Raw genomic sequence first — 12,805 nt, 5'->3', positions numbered from 1 at the left:
AACTCAACGCCCTCCCTGGAACCATCAGATTCAGTTTGACCTTCAGTAAAACACAAATTCATTTTTGGATGTGACCATTAAAAAGGAGAATAATACATTGCTAACTTCAATCCACAGTAAGGACTCTGGCCGTAACACTCTTTTATTAAACTCCAGTTTTCATCCAGCGCCTTTGAAAAAGGGCTTGCCTTTCTCTCAACTGCTGAGGGTGATACGCATCACCTCTAATCCAACGGAGTTACCAGGAGTTTTGGAATCTATGTGCCAGAGATTCTTGGACAGAGGATACTCCAAGAATGAAATCAATAATGCTTTATCGCGGATTGAGAAACTTAACAGAACTGAACTTCTACATGTGAAAACTGATCCTACCAATAAAGATTGGGATAGGCTCAATTTTTCCAGTATGTTCACTACGGCATCATCCTTTATACGTAACTGCATCAGGGAACATTGGCATTTGATCTCCAGTGATCCGACATTGAAAAAAGACATCTCTAATACCAAGATTTGCTTATAAACGAGGACCGAATCTCAAGGATCTTTTGGTCAAGACAGACTTTTCACAGCGGAAACCTAGACAGATGTCCAATTGGCTTACCACCAAACCGGGAGTATTTAAGTGTACAGGATGTTCGAATTGTTCTTTTCTGATAATAGGCAATCGCTTCAAAAATCCCACTGATGGGAGGGAATATTCCATCAAATATAGGCTGGACTGTAACAGTAGATTTGTTGTTTACATTTTGAGATGCCCATGCAACCGTCTGTATGTCGGCAAGACTAGTAGAATGATGAAAGAACGGCTCAGCCAACACCGCTCATCTATCAAGAAGTGCCTAATTGCTACAGACGGGATGCGGTCAAGATGCCGCCGGCCGGAATCCCGGCGGTCGAAATACCGACGCCGGAATCCCGACCGCCACAATCCCGACATATTCTCCCTCCGTGGGTGTCCACGACACCCATAGAGGGAGAATATAATAATGTGCCGAGCGTGGCGAGCGAAGCGAGCCCGCAAGGGGCTACATTCCGCTCGCCACCCCTGTCGGGATTGTGTGGTCGGGATTCCGGCGTCGGTATTTCGACCGCCGGGATTCCGGCCGGCGGCATTTAGTACTGATCCCCTACAGACACCTCAAAAGACTTTACTAACTTACCAGTCGCAAGACACTTCAAGGATGCACATCATACTGATAACCAGCTCAAATGTTGTATCATTGATCACATACCGCCCCTACAACGTGGGGGTGATCGGGACAGAATTTTGCTACAACGAGAACTACAATGGATACACAGACTTAATTGCCTTACTCCGATTGGCCTCAATGAAGATTTTCGTTTAGGTTGTTTCCTGTGACATATTATAGTGACTTTTTGTTGGACTCTGCATTCCGCTGTTTGGTTTAATTTTCTTAGACACCGCCGTGTGTCCTGTCATTGATGTTCTTTGCATGCTATGTGCTGTCAGACACCGCCGTGTGTCTTTATATATCTAGAGACTCAATCCCGACAGGTCCCCACTTCACTAGCAGTGACACCTTTCCTTTCACCCTCGCTTTCAACATCCACCATGCAGACCCTCTCTTGCTCACTATGTGCAGCTTATTGTCAACCTTTGGTGTTGTACTTAGCAGTATCAGATTCCAGCTGCCTATATGGGATTCCCCAGTAGACAACATATGTTGGTCTAGTGATATTTACAGCCATACCACACTGGCAAACGTCCAATTCCGGCTGATCTTGGAAACTAAGTAGTGTTGGGCCCAGTCAGTACCAGTATCGGTGACGATCTGGGAATACTGGGTGCTGTACATCACTCACTTAATACCACAAGGCAGCGGACATTGGGGGTAATTCCAAGTTGATCGCAGCAGGAAATTTTTTAGCAGTTGGGCAAAACCATGTGCACTGCAGGGGGGGGCAGATATAACATGTGCAGAGAGAGATAGATTTGGGTGGGTTATTTTGTTTCTGTGCAGGGTAAATACTGGCTTCTTTATTTTGACACTGCAAATTAGATTGCAGATTGAACACACCCCACCCAAATCTAACTCTCTCTGCACATGTTATATCTGCCTCCCCTGCAGTGCACATGGTTTTGCCCAACTGCTAAAAAATTTCCTGCTGCGATCAACTTGGAATTACCTCCATTGTGCATTCTGTGGGATTTCTCCCCAATAGGGCAGTTTGGATTCTTTTTCACATATATTCTTATTTATATTGATTGCCGTAACAAGTGGGCATTGCTTTGCAGTAGGTTGTTTTGAGGGTTGTCCTTGTGTCACCTGCTATTATTTCTATTAGACCTGTCAGTCCTTCCTGCTTTTTGCACCTTGCACTTTCTAGCCAGCACTTTCAGGGAACCCTGTTCTGCTGAGCTTCAGCACTATTCCTTTTACTTTTTTAAACACATCACTTCATTTCAATCACTTCTGTTTTGATATACAGCGTCCTTGCAATTCCCCTCACTATCAGCAGACCATTTACTAGTCAGGCTGCTGAGACCACCCGCCGCACGTTTTGCCGCGCTCCGGAGCCATTGCTATGCATGACACCGGGTTTGTTTAGCTTAGGTACCAGTGTCAAGGAGTGGGAGGAGACTGCAGGGGATGCATTAGGCATGCCTGGACTTGTCTCAGCACACGTCCTGATGCTGCTGGGTTGATTGTGGTGCCGTTTGAGGCTTATATTTCATGTTCTGACAACAGTGCGGTTAGCCCCTGAGGAAGTCCAGTCGGTTGAAACAGCTGTCGGGCTGTGTTTGCTGTACTTCACCATGCCGTTTGGTTAAGGAATAAATCCTGCTTTTCTTTCATATACATGTGAGTGCTGGCTTGTCTACTTTTTCTGTATCGCTGGAGAAGTGAGTGTTATATATATATATATATATATATATCAGTGACGTGCGGTGGGGTGAGGCAGGTGAGGCAGAGCCTTTCCTGTCATACTTACGTTTAAACCAGAGTTTTGACTGACTAAAGTATATGAAAAATACTAATAATTTGTTTGAAATATCTTCTTTGCATTATTCTAATAATTTTTATAGCCTAAACTCTGGGGTAAAAAGTCTATCTTTTCCGCACATCTCAGATCAAAGGCGCCGCAGGTGGGGGAGGGGCAGGTGCGGGTGGTGCGGCGGATGGGGAAGGGGGTCCGGAGGCGCTGCAGGTGGTGGAGGGGCGGGTGCGGGGGTGCCATGGGTGGGGGAGTGGTGGGACCGCGGATGGAAGAGGGTGTCGGTAGATGCTGCAGGTGGAGGGGGCCCGGATGGGGAAGGGTCGGGAGGTGCTGCGGGTGGGGGAAGGGCAGAGGAGTGGGGGCTGCAGATGGGGGAGGGGTCCGGAGGCACTGCAGGTGGGGGAGGGGTAGGGGTGCCACGGGTGGGGGAGGGGCAGGTGCAGGGATGTTGCGGATGGGTGAAGGGTTCCGGAGGTGCTGTGGGATGGGAAGGGGCAGGGGTGCCGGGGGTGGGGTAGGGGGTCCGGAGGCGCCGCAGGTGGGGGAGGGGCAGGTGCGGGTGGTGCGGCGGATGGGGAAGGGGGTCCAGAGGTGCTGCAGGTGGTGGAGGGGCGGGTGCGGGGGTGCCATGGGTGGGGGAGGGGTGGGACCGCGGATGGGAGAGGGTGTCTGCAGATGCTGCGGGTAGAGTGGGGGACAGGTGTGGGAGGAGACATATATGGGGGGTGGATGACCCCCTCACACCCCCCCCGCTGTCCCACCCGCAGGCCGCAGTGTCCCGCAGTGGAGGGGTGGGGCAGTTGGGAAGCTCCTGTACTCGCTGTTCTGCTTAGCAGAGCAGCGGTGAATAGACGCTGTGCGTGATGGGCGCGATTAGGCCACGCCCCAAACCCTCAGCAGGCACAGCAATGAAAGATTATTTTTAAAGAATTATCATTGTTATAATTGACTGTATTAATTGATTATTTGAGTCTTGAGACATACGTTTTTCTTTTTATTTCTAAAAGAGCTAAAGAATGATTCTCTCCTTTTGACAGTGGCACCATTTTTCTAAATAAGGACGTTTATATTTAAACACACCGGGACTGTAAAATGACTGCTCCAGTTAAAGTATTCCTATGGAAAAACACGGTTGCCTAGCAACATAATACGAACGGAGAGGGCGGAAATGACGTGCCCGGCTGAAATAAGTGAGGGCGGACGTGATAAGATGAAAGGAGTCCCTGCAGGCATCGTGAGGAGACGCACGCGCACTCCTGCACTCACGTCACATGACACGGGAGCCGGAACGGTTGCTACGGCAACCGTAGACAACAGCTTGAAGGGGATCCACACAAATATCGCGAGAAGACGCATATGAACTCCCGAACCAAGGACTCGTGATGCAGGAACCGGATGGGTTACTATAACAACCGGAGATAACAACATGGAGGCGGCCATTTGCACACAGGTGCAAACACTAAGGATGGGACATTTCTCATTGGTGGATTATATAATAAATAGTGGGATTCAGGTGGAGGAGACACACTACCTTGAAAAAGGGTCCAGCTTAGGACCTGAAACGCGTTGGTGAGGTGTGGGGAAATCACCTAATCGGCATCTGGTGGATGCGCTTATCGGATCCAGGAGGCTGTAAACCCGGGAGGTCACCTGGTACTTATATACATCAAAGTTATTCTGAGAGCTTTTGTTCTCAGAGTATCTGGTAATTGCATACCTCATTTGCCCAGTGGGCTTTTTTTTCTGCCACCTGTGTGTCTCAATTTTATTTGGATTGGATTTTATTGAGGATTTTATGTTTCATGTCATTGTGCTTGTCATATATTAAAAAAACGTTGTTGCACTATCCTCTTCGTATTTCCTCTATATTATGTTGATTCTGAGAGAGAACTAACCAAGAGGGAGAATACCTGGCAGAGTGCAGTGGATTTTTTTACGTGCTGAGGATACAAGTGACCTACAGGAATGTATATTGTTGAGATATACTCTCTTTATATGAATTTGTGATATCAATGTAGTACCCATTTTAGAGGAGCGCCACTTATTGTTTTCACCAATTTCCTGTTTTGCCCCGTCTCAAGTGCCCTGGGCCCCCTGGACTCATAATCTGCCCCTGGGGTCATGCCAGCAGCTCACAGAACGCTGGGCATGCCCCCTCACTGACGAAAACGGGGGTGTGGCTCACGATCGCGGGTCCTCCGCAAAGCCACGCCCCTTTTTGTTGGCCGCACCCCCTTTTCACCGCGCGTGTCCCTCCTTCTGCCTGAACAAAGTTGGGAGGTATGCACCCCTGCCTGTGCCATGCCCATACCATCTGCTTCTGCTCCTAGTCTCCTATAGATTTGCCCAGATCTGTGACTCATTTGACTAACTCCACCCAGTGTTGTAACTCCGCCCAGCGTTAGCAAATGAGGCACAAAGTCACAGATCTGGGCTAATATATAGGAGATATATTTATTTATTTATTTTTTGACTCAAAACATGCAAATAAGGCAGACACTGTCCGCCTACTTCTGTGACATCACGAGTTGGAGAGAAGTTGGCTGGGTTGATACAAAAGTTAGCTGGTGTTTGGTTGGATGAAAAAGTTGGTTAGGTGTGTGGGGCAGCGTTTTAATTGGACAGACAATTTGGACGGTTGGTCAGTTGGATGGTTTGAGGAAAGTTGGTCTGATGTATGGCTAGCATAACTAAAGGGCCCCATACACTAGAACGATTTTGCTCAATTTCAGCTCAATTCGGTCATTCGGGCCGATATATAGGGGGAAATTGGGCATTTTTGCTGTGTATCTGATCCGGGTCGACTCCTCCACGTCGTTGGTGCTGCACTCGTTATATGTCGTGATCAAATGGAATTGTATGGAATCGAACCGAAAAAAGTGTGTTTTTGTGCTTGCGATATATATCGCATGCAATGTATAGTAGGATGTTTGACTGGCATTCTCAGGACACTCCCATCAATGGCAGCAGCAGCATCAGCACAGCACGCGATGACGCAGCAGGACAACCAGATCCAAACAAATCGGATATTTTAGAGAGCCCAAGTAGGTATTTCCAGTTGATCACACTGACCACCAATGTGATCACACTGACCACCAATGTGATCACACTGACCGCCAATGTATTCTAATTATTGTTCACATTTTATTATTTTCATGTGGGTCCAAAGTCATTTTAAAACCTCATGACCATGTGTTTTCCCCACCACTGTACCGCCATGCTGGAACATGTGTTTCAGAGGCCCCAAAGTCATTTAACCCCCCTTATGGCCATGTGTTTTCTCCGCCACTGTACCGCCATGCTGGAAAATTGTGTTTCAGGGGCCCTTAAGTCATTTAACCCCCCCTTATGGCCATGTGTTTTACCCGCCACTGTACCGCCATGCTGCACCATGTGTTTCAGGGGCCCCAAAGTCATTTAACCCCCCTTATGGCCATGTGTTTTCTCCGCCACTGTACAGCCATGCTGCACCATGTGTTTCAGGGGCCCCAAAGTCATTTAACCCCCCTTATGGCCATGTGTTTTCTCCGCCTCTGTACCGCCATGCTGCACCATGTGTTTCAGGGGCCCCAAAGTCATTTAATCCCCCTTATGGCCATATGGTTTCCCCGCCACTGTACCGCCATGCTGCACCATGTGTTTCAGGGGCCCCAAAGTCTGATTTGCCTGAGCGAGGAGGCAAGGATATATGGACAGGCCTGTTGCATGCTGGGAGGCCGGAAAGCTTTGATCGATTGGTGCCAATCAGCTGTCGCTTCATCATATCCCATTGTTATCCTGTGGACTTAGGAGAAATACAGTTATCAACGGTAAGTTCTTACCATAATGTTTATATCCGATTTGATTGGATTTCGCATTGCCCCAAGTATGTATTTAATCCATACTGACCACCAATATAATTGTCCACCTAAGCACACTGTCCATTTCTGTTTGCCCAAAGCCATTTTAAAACCCCCTAATGGCCATGTATTTTCCGCGTCACTGTACCCCAATGCTGAACCTTGGGTTTCTTTGTCCCCAAAGTCATTTTAACCCCCTAATGGCCATGTGTTTTCACGGCCACTGTACCCCAATGCTGCCCGTTGTGTTTCTGTGTCCCCAAAGTCATTTTAACCCCTAATTAACCATGTGTTTTCCGTGCCACTGTACCCCAATGCTGCATCTTGTGTTTCTCTGTCCCCAAAGTCTTTTTAACCCCCTAATGGCCATGTGTTTTCACCACCACTGTACCCCAATGCTGCACGTTGTGTTTCTGTGTCCCCAAAGTCATTTTAACCCCTAATTAGCCATGTGTTTCACCGCCACTGTACCCCAATGCTTAACCTTGGGTTTCTTTGTTCCCAAAATCTTTTTAACCCCCTAATGGCCATGTGTTTTCACCACCACTGTACCCCAAGGCTGCACCATTGATGTTTGGGTAATGAGGAAACTATTTTAAAAAAATTACTTTATTTTAAAACCATATATTATCCAAATTGAAATGGAATAGGGGTGGAGGCTGAGCTCATATATCAGTACATAACCATAATATAAAATATCAATACAATTTAATAAAAAACACAGTAATGCATATATACAACAAAGAGTAAAAAATGGTATGAATTCATATACAGTGGTTAAAAATGAGATATTACCATAGATCACAGCTTCTCAGGACCCCACACGGTGCATGTTTTGCAGGTCTCCTCACAGAATCACAAGTGAAATAATTAGCTCCACCTGCAGACCTTTTAAAATGTGTCAGTGAGTAATTAATACACCTGTGTACCTGCTGGGTTACCTGCAAAACATGCACCGTGTGGGGTCCTGAGGACCGAGTTTGAGAACCTGTGCCATAGATATCCGGTCAGGACAGAAATAAAACTAAATTGATGGAGTCCGCTCCAATAGTGCCCCTGTAAAATTAATAGTCCAGTGCAACAAGAGTCTCTTTGCAGAGTTAATCCATTTAGAGATGCATGCAATTTACCGTTAGAGGAATGATGGTTTAGCAATGTCCTTTTGGTGAATAGGTCCCTCATGCAATACGGTAATAGGCCGAAAAGTCTCTGGATCTCTTGTAATTCAAAGGTGGTAATCTGGGGCTGATTCTGTTTCCAATTCAGTAAAGCGTCCTGATAATCTGACAACAGCTAATGCGTTTCGCTGCGTATAGCCTGCAGCTTTTTCAAAGGCAGGCTAAACCATCATTCCTCTAACGGTAAATTGCATGCATCTCTAAATGGATGAACTCTGCAAAGAGATTCTTGTTGCAGTGGACTATTAATTCTACAGGGGCACTATTGGAACGGACTCCATCAATCTAGTTTTATTTCAGTCCTGACCAGATATCTATGGTAATATCTAATTTTTAACCACTGTATATGAATTCATACCATTTTTTACTCTTTGTTGTATATATGCATTACTATGTTTTTTATTAAATTGTCTTGATATTTTCTATTATGGTTATGTACTGATATATGAGCGCAGCCTCCACCACTATTCCATTTCTTTAATTCTTTGGGAGTGACTTCCCCATTTTTTTGGCTGCAGCTTAGCGAGGCATCTCCTACTTCAGCGCCCTCAATACATGTGTACAGGTTTCTCTTATTATCTAAATTGAACCATATAGCAAAACATTTTGAAAGTATATTTTAAACTGAAACAAAAGCATTTTGAAAATGAAAAAAAATAATTAATTTTAAAACCATATCTTAATTAAGTTTAACCATATACCTTAAGTAAAACCATTTTTTTTTTTAAATAGAGTGTTTTTATTCGAAAAAGGATCAGCAATACAGACATATCATTATACATGAGAAATCAGGTAGTACAGGATAAGCAATACAACAGTTCAGAGCATGTGTGCTGTGAACTCCAGTTACAGGATACAGTACATCACATGTATACTTGCTCCCGTATTGTTACCAAGCTCACGGTGCAAGGAAAAACCAATGTCCGTAAACAGGTTATAGAACACATAGTAGACATTTTTAATTTTTCTCCCCAATTATTTAGCAGTAACAACTCTACCTAGTAGACCATAACATAGCCTACATAAACTCCTAAAGTAAAACCATTTTTAAATAGAAAATATATAACAGTTTGTGCACCACTTTTTTTTCATTATAGATATGTCTCTGGACCACTTTTTTTTCATTATAGATATGTCTCTGGATCAATTTATAGACTTCATCACTGGCCTACTCGAAATGTACCGTGGCCATGAATGTCTGTGGCGGATCAAAACAAAGGGGTATTCGGATAAAGTCCGACGGAATGCGGCCTTGAAGGAACTAGTAAAGTATTGTAGGCCCTTTGTGTCCGGTGCTGACAAGGACAGGGTAAAGAAAAAGATCCAGAACCGGCGTACGGTGTTCCTCAAAGAACACAAAAAAATGGAACAGTCCAAAAGATTTGGAGCAGGTTCCTCCCAGGTTTACAAGACCTCGCTCTGGTACTACCCCATGCTGGAGTTTGTCCTGGACCAGGGGGCTACCCGGACAGGTTTCACCTCCCTCCCTCGGACTGCCACACTAGAGCCTGAAGAGGGTGAACTATCTTTGTCTGTATCTGTAAGTATATTTTTTTTTATACATTTTTTAAAAGTTTTTGCAAGTTCCATTATTAACACAGTACACTTAAATGTGGTCCTCCTGCCAATCGACTGCACCCACACCGTTAAAATAGGCCAGGTACTCGTCCCTGACCTGTTTTGCCTGTAGACTCCCCCTAGAATGGAGTGGAGGTGGTTCCACAGAGGGAAATGGTGAAGTCTCCTCTGGGTGTTCAGGGTCTGGGTCTCCTGGCGCTGCTCTGGGCAGTGTCCTATGCTGGGTGGTTTTGCTGCGCAAATAGTTATGCAGGACACAGCACGCAATCTATCTTCTCTACCTGCAAATTCATAGCCGTTTGGAATATGCGGAAGCGGCTAGACAGGATGCCAAACGTGTTCTCTACAATTCGTCATGCCCGGGATAGCCTATAATTGTAGATGCGCTTCTTCCTTGTCAGGTGCCTTTGGGGGTACGGCTTCATAATGTTCCCGTGGAGTGCGAATGCCTCATCAGCCACGAAAACAAAATTGAGGCCGTGCTGGGTTTGCTCCCTAGGTGGCAAGTTCAGGGTCTTTGTGGTGAGCTGCTCGTAGAAGGTTGTATTCTTCAGTGACCCACCGTCTGCTGCACGTCCGTTATTTTTGCCAACGTCAATGAAGATGAATTCATAGTTGGCATTCACCACTGCCATCAGCACGATGCTGAAATACCCTTTATAATCAAAAAAAAGGGATCCGCTGTTTGCAGGAGGGTTGATGCAGACGTGTTTGCCATCTATCGCTCCCCCACAGTTAGGGAATTGCCAGGTGGTGACAAACTCCTCTGCCACGGCTTGCCATTCAGATGTACTTGCAGGGAACTATAAAAAAAATAGAAATAAAAAATTCAAACATGTATTTATACAGTGTAATTGAAAAAAAAAATCTATTACAGAGTGGAAGTGTGGAGATTCCCACCACCCCAGACCTCAGTCTCCTGGAAACAGGGGAATACCAGACCCAAGATATGACCCCTGAAGCACCAGCTACCCCTGATACCTCTGCAGCACCAGCTCCTCCGCCGAGCACCCGGAAGAGAACCCCCCTAAAAAACACCGGCCAGGGGGGCAAAGACCTCATCTTTGAGGAAATCAAGTCAAGACTTGCCCAGCCACCCGACCACTACACAAGATTTGGGGAATTCTTGGCCTCCTGGGCAAGCCGAGCAGATTGAGGATTTAAATTTCAAGATGATTAACAAGGCCCGAAAAGCGAAAACTCCACAACAATGTCATACTGTTCGACCGCTTTCCTCTAACTGCTCCGCCCACCCATCCCTATCCTATTCCGCCCACCCAACCCCATCCCGCCCACCCAACAACAGCCTACTCCCCCAACCACCTGCTCCTCAGCAATATACTCTGCTATGTTGGAGGCAGAGGAGGACATTCCCCAGTTTGAAAAGTTGTAGGCATCTTATAATTCCCAATAAATATGGTGCGGTATAGGCTATATGGTGTTTTGGGGGCAGATTTGTGGGGGAGGATACAAGCATACTGTAGGTGCATAATAGTGGGGCCGGGCCCATTCATTCTGCACTTTTACAGCATGTGTGTATTCTCTCAATCCAATCTGTGCCCAAAACACCATATAGCCCTCCATCTTAAAGTACCGTACCATATTTATTGGGAATTAGAACATTGTTAAGTGTCTTGTTTTAAAGTTATTAATTCCCAAGAAATATGGTGCGGTATAGGCTACATGGTGTTTTGGGGCCATATTTTTGGGGGAGGATACACGCATACTGTAGGTGCATAATAGTGGAGCCAGGCCCATTCATTCTGTGCTTTACAGCATGTGTGTATTCTCCCAATCAAATCTGTGCCCAAAACTCCATATAGCCCTCCATCTTAGCCCTGCACCATATTTATTGGTAATTCAAAGAAAAATAAACTGTTATTTAATAATTTTAATTATTTTATGATATATATATATATATATATATATATATATATACAAATTGTGATGTCATGTTTTATATTGATATGTGTCATATTGGCAAATCATTGCATAGTTTTTGCACAGTTTACAAGAAAAACAAAACAACACTTTTTTTGCTATAAACAGTTTAAAAGTAACTAAACAGGTGTGGTGTGTATTTTATTTACCTTTAAATACTGGTCCTGCAGCACCTTCACAATGGCCTTGCAGGTGTCAGGGGTTATCCGACCCAAAGCCTGGGGGAGATGAGGGTCCCGAACAGTGGCTTAACTAGAAATGTTTCTCCCCAAAGCCAAAAAATTCTCTGGCGCCCCCCCCCCCCCCCATAATTGGCACTAGTAAAGCGATGAATCTGCGCACAAATGGGCGTGGCTTTGCATAAAGGGGCGTGGTTTTGCAGGAAAAGACTACCTTATACCCCAGTTTTGCAACCTGGGCGCCCAGACGTTGGCCACCACAGGAAGAAAAAATAATCCTGATTCATGCCCCTTACATTATTTGTAATTTTTCCTCCGTATAGTAATGCCAGTATACGTTATGCCACATACTGCAATGGCCCTTAGACATTATGCCACACACAATAATGCCCCCGCCACAATATGCCACACCATAATGCCCCCGACACATTATGCCACACACCGTAATGCCTGTGACACATTATGGCAGGCATCGCAATGCCCGTTATTCATTATGCTACACACTACAATGCCCCTGATACATTAGAGCACATACAATGCCTGTGACACATTATGACACACCCCGCAATGTCCGTGATACATTATGCCACACACTGCAATGACCCTGAGACATTATACCACATACCACAATGCCCGTGATATAGTATACCACATACCGCAATGCTCGTTATACCCTATGCCCCGCACTGCAATGCCTGTTAAACATTATGCCACACTCTGCAATGCCCCTGAGACATTATACCACATACCACAATGCCCATGATATAGTATACAACACACACCGTAGTGCCTGTGACACATACCGCAATGCCCATTATACCCTATGCCACACACCGCAGTGCCTGTTATACATTATGCCACACACTGCAATGCCCCTGAGACATTATACCACATACCACAATGCCCGTGATATAGTATGCCACACACCGTAATGCCTGTGACACATTATGACACAGACCGCAATGTCCGTAATACATTATGCCACACACCGCAATGCCCATTACACATTAAGTCCTACAATAAGGCTTCTAATTACTTTTAAATTACCTGCTCGTTGCCAGGGGTTTCATGCTCTTGGTTCCATGCACGGTGCCAAGGGTTTTCATGCCCAGGGTGTCATGCTCGTTGC

General features: G+C 45.6%; 1 pseudogene; it reads left to right on the top strand.

Moving 5' to 3' along the window:
- The first annotated feature begins 1,698 nt into the window (after nt 1-1,698).
- LOC134946036 (5S ribosomal RNA) lies at nt 1,699-1,818 on the top strand (annotated as a pseudogene).
- The last annotated feature ends 10,987 nt before the right edge of the window (nt 1,819-12,805 follow it).

Source organism: Pseudophryne corroboree, chromosome 7 (assembly GCF_028390025.1).
Source record: "Pseudophryne corroboree isolate aPseCor3 chromosome 7, aPseCor3.hap2, whole genome shotgun sequence".
Lineage (NCBI taxonomy): Eukaryota > Metazoa > Chordata > Amphibia > Anura > Myobatrachidae > Pseudophryne > Pseudophryne corroboree.
The sequence above is the reverse complement of the archived record's forward strand: the minus strand, read 5'-3'. Positions and strand labels throughout refer to the sequence as shown.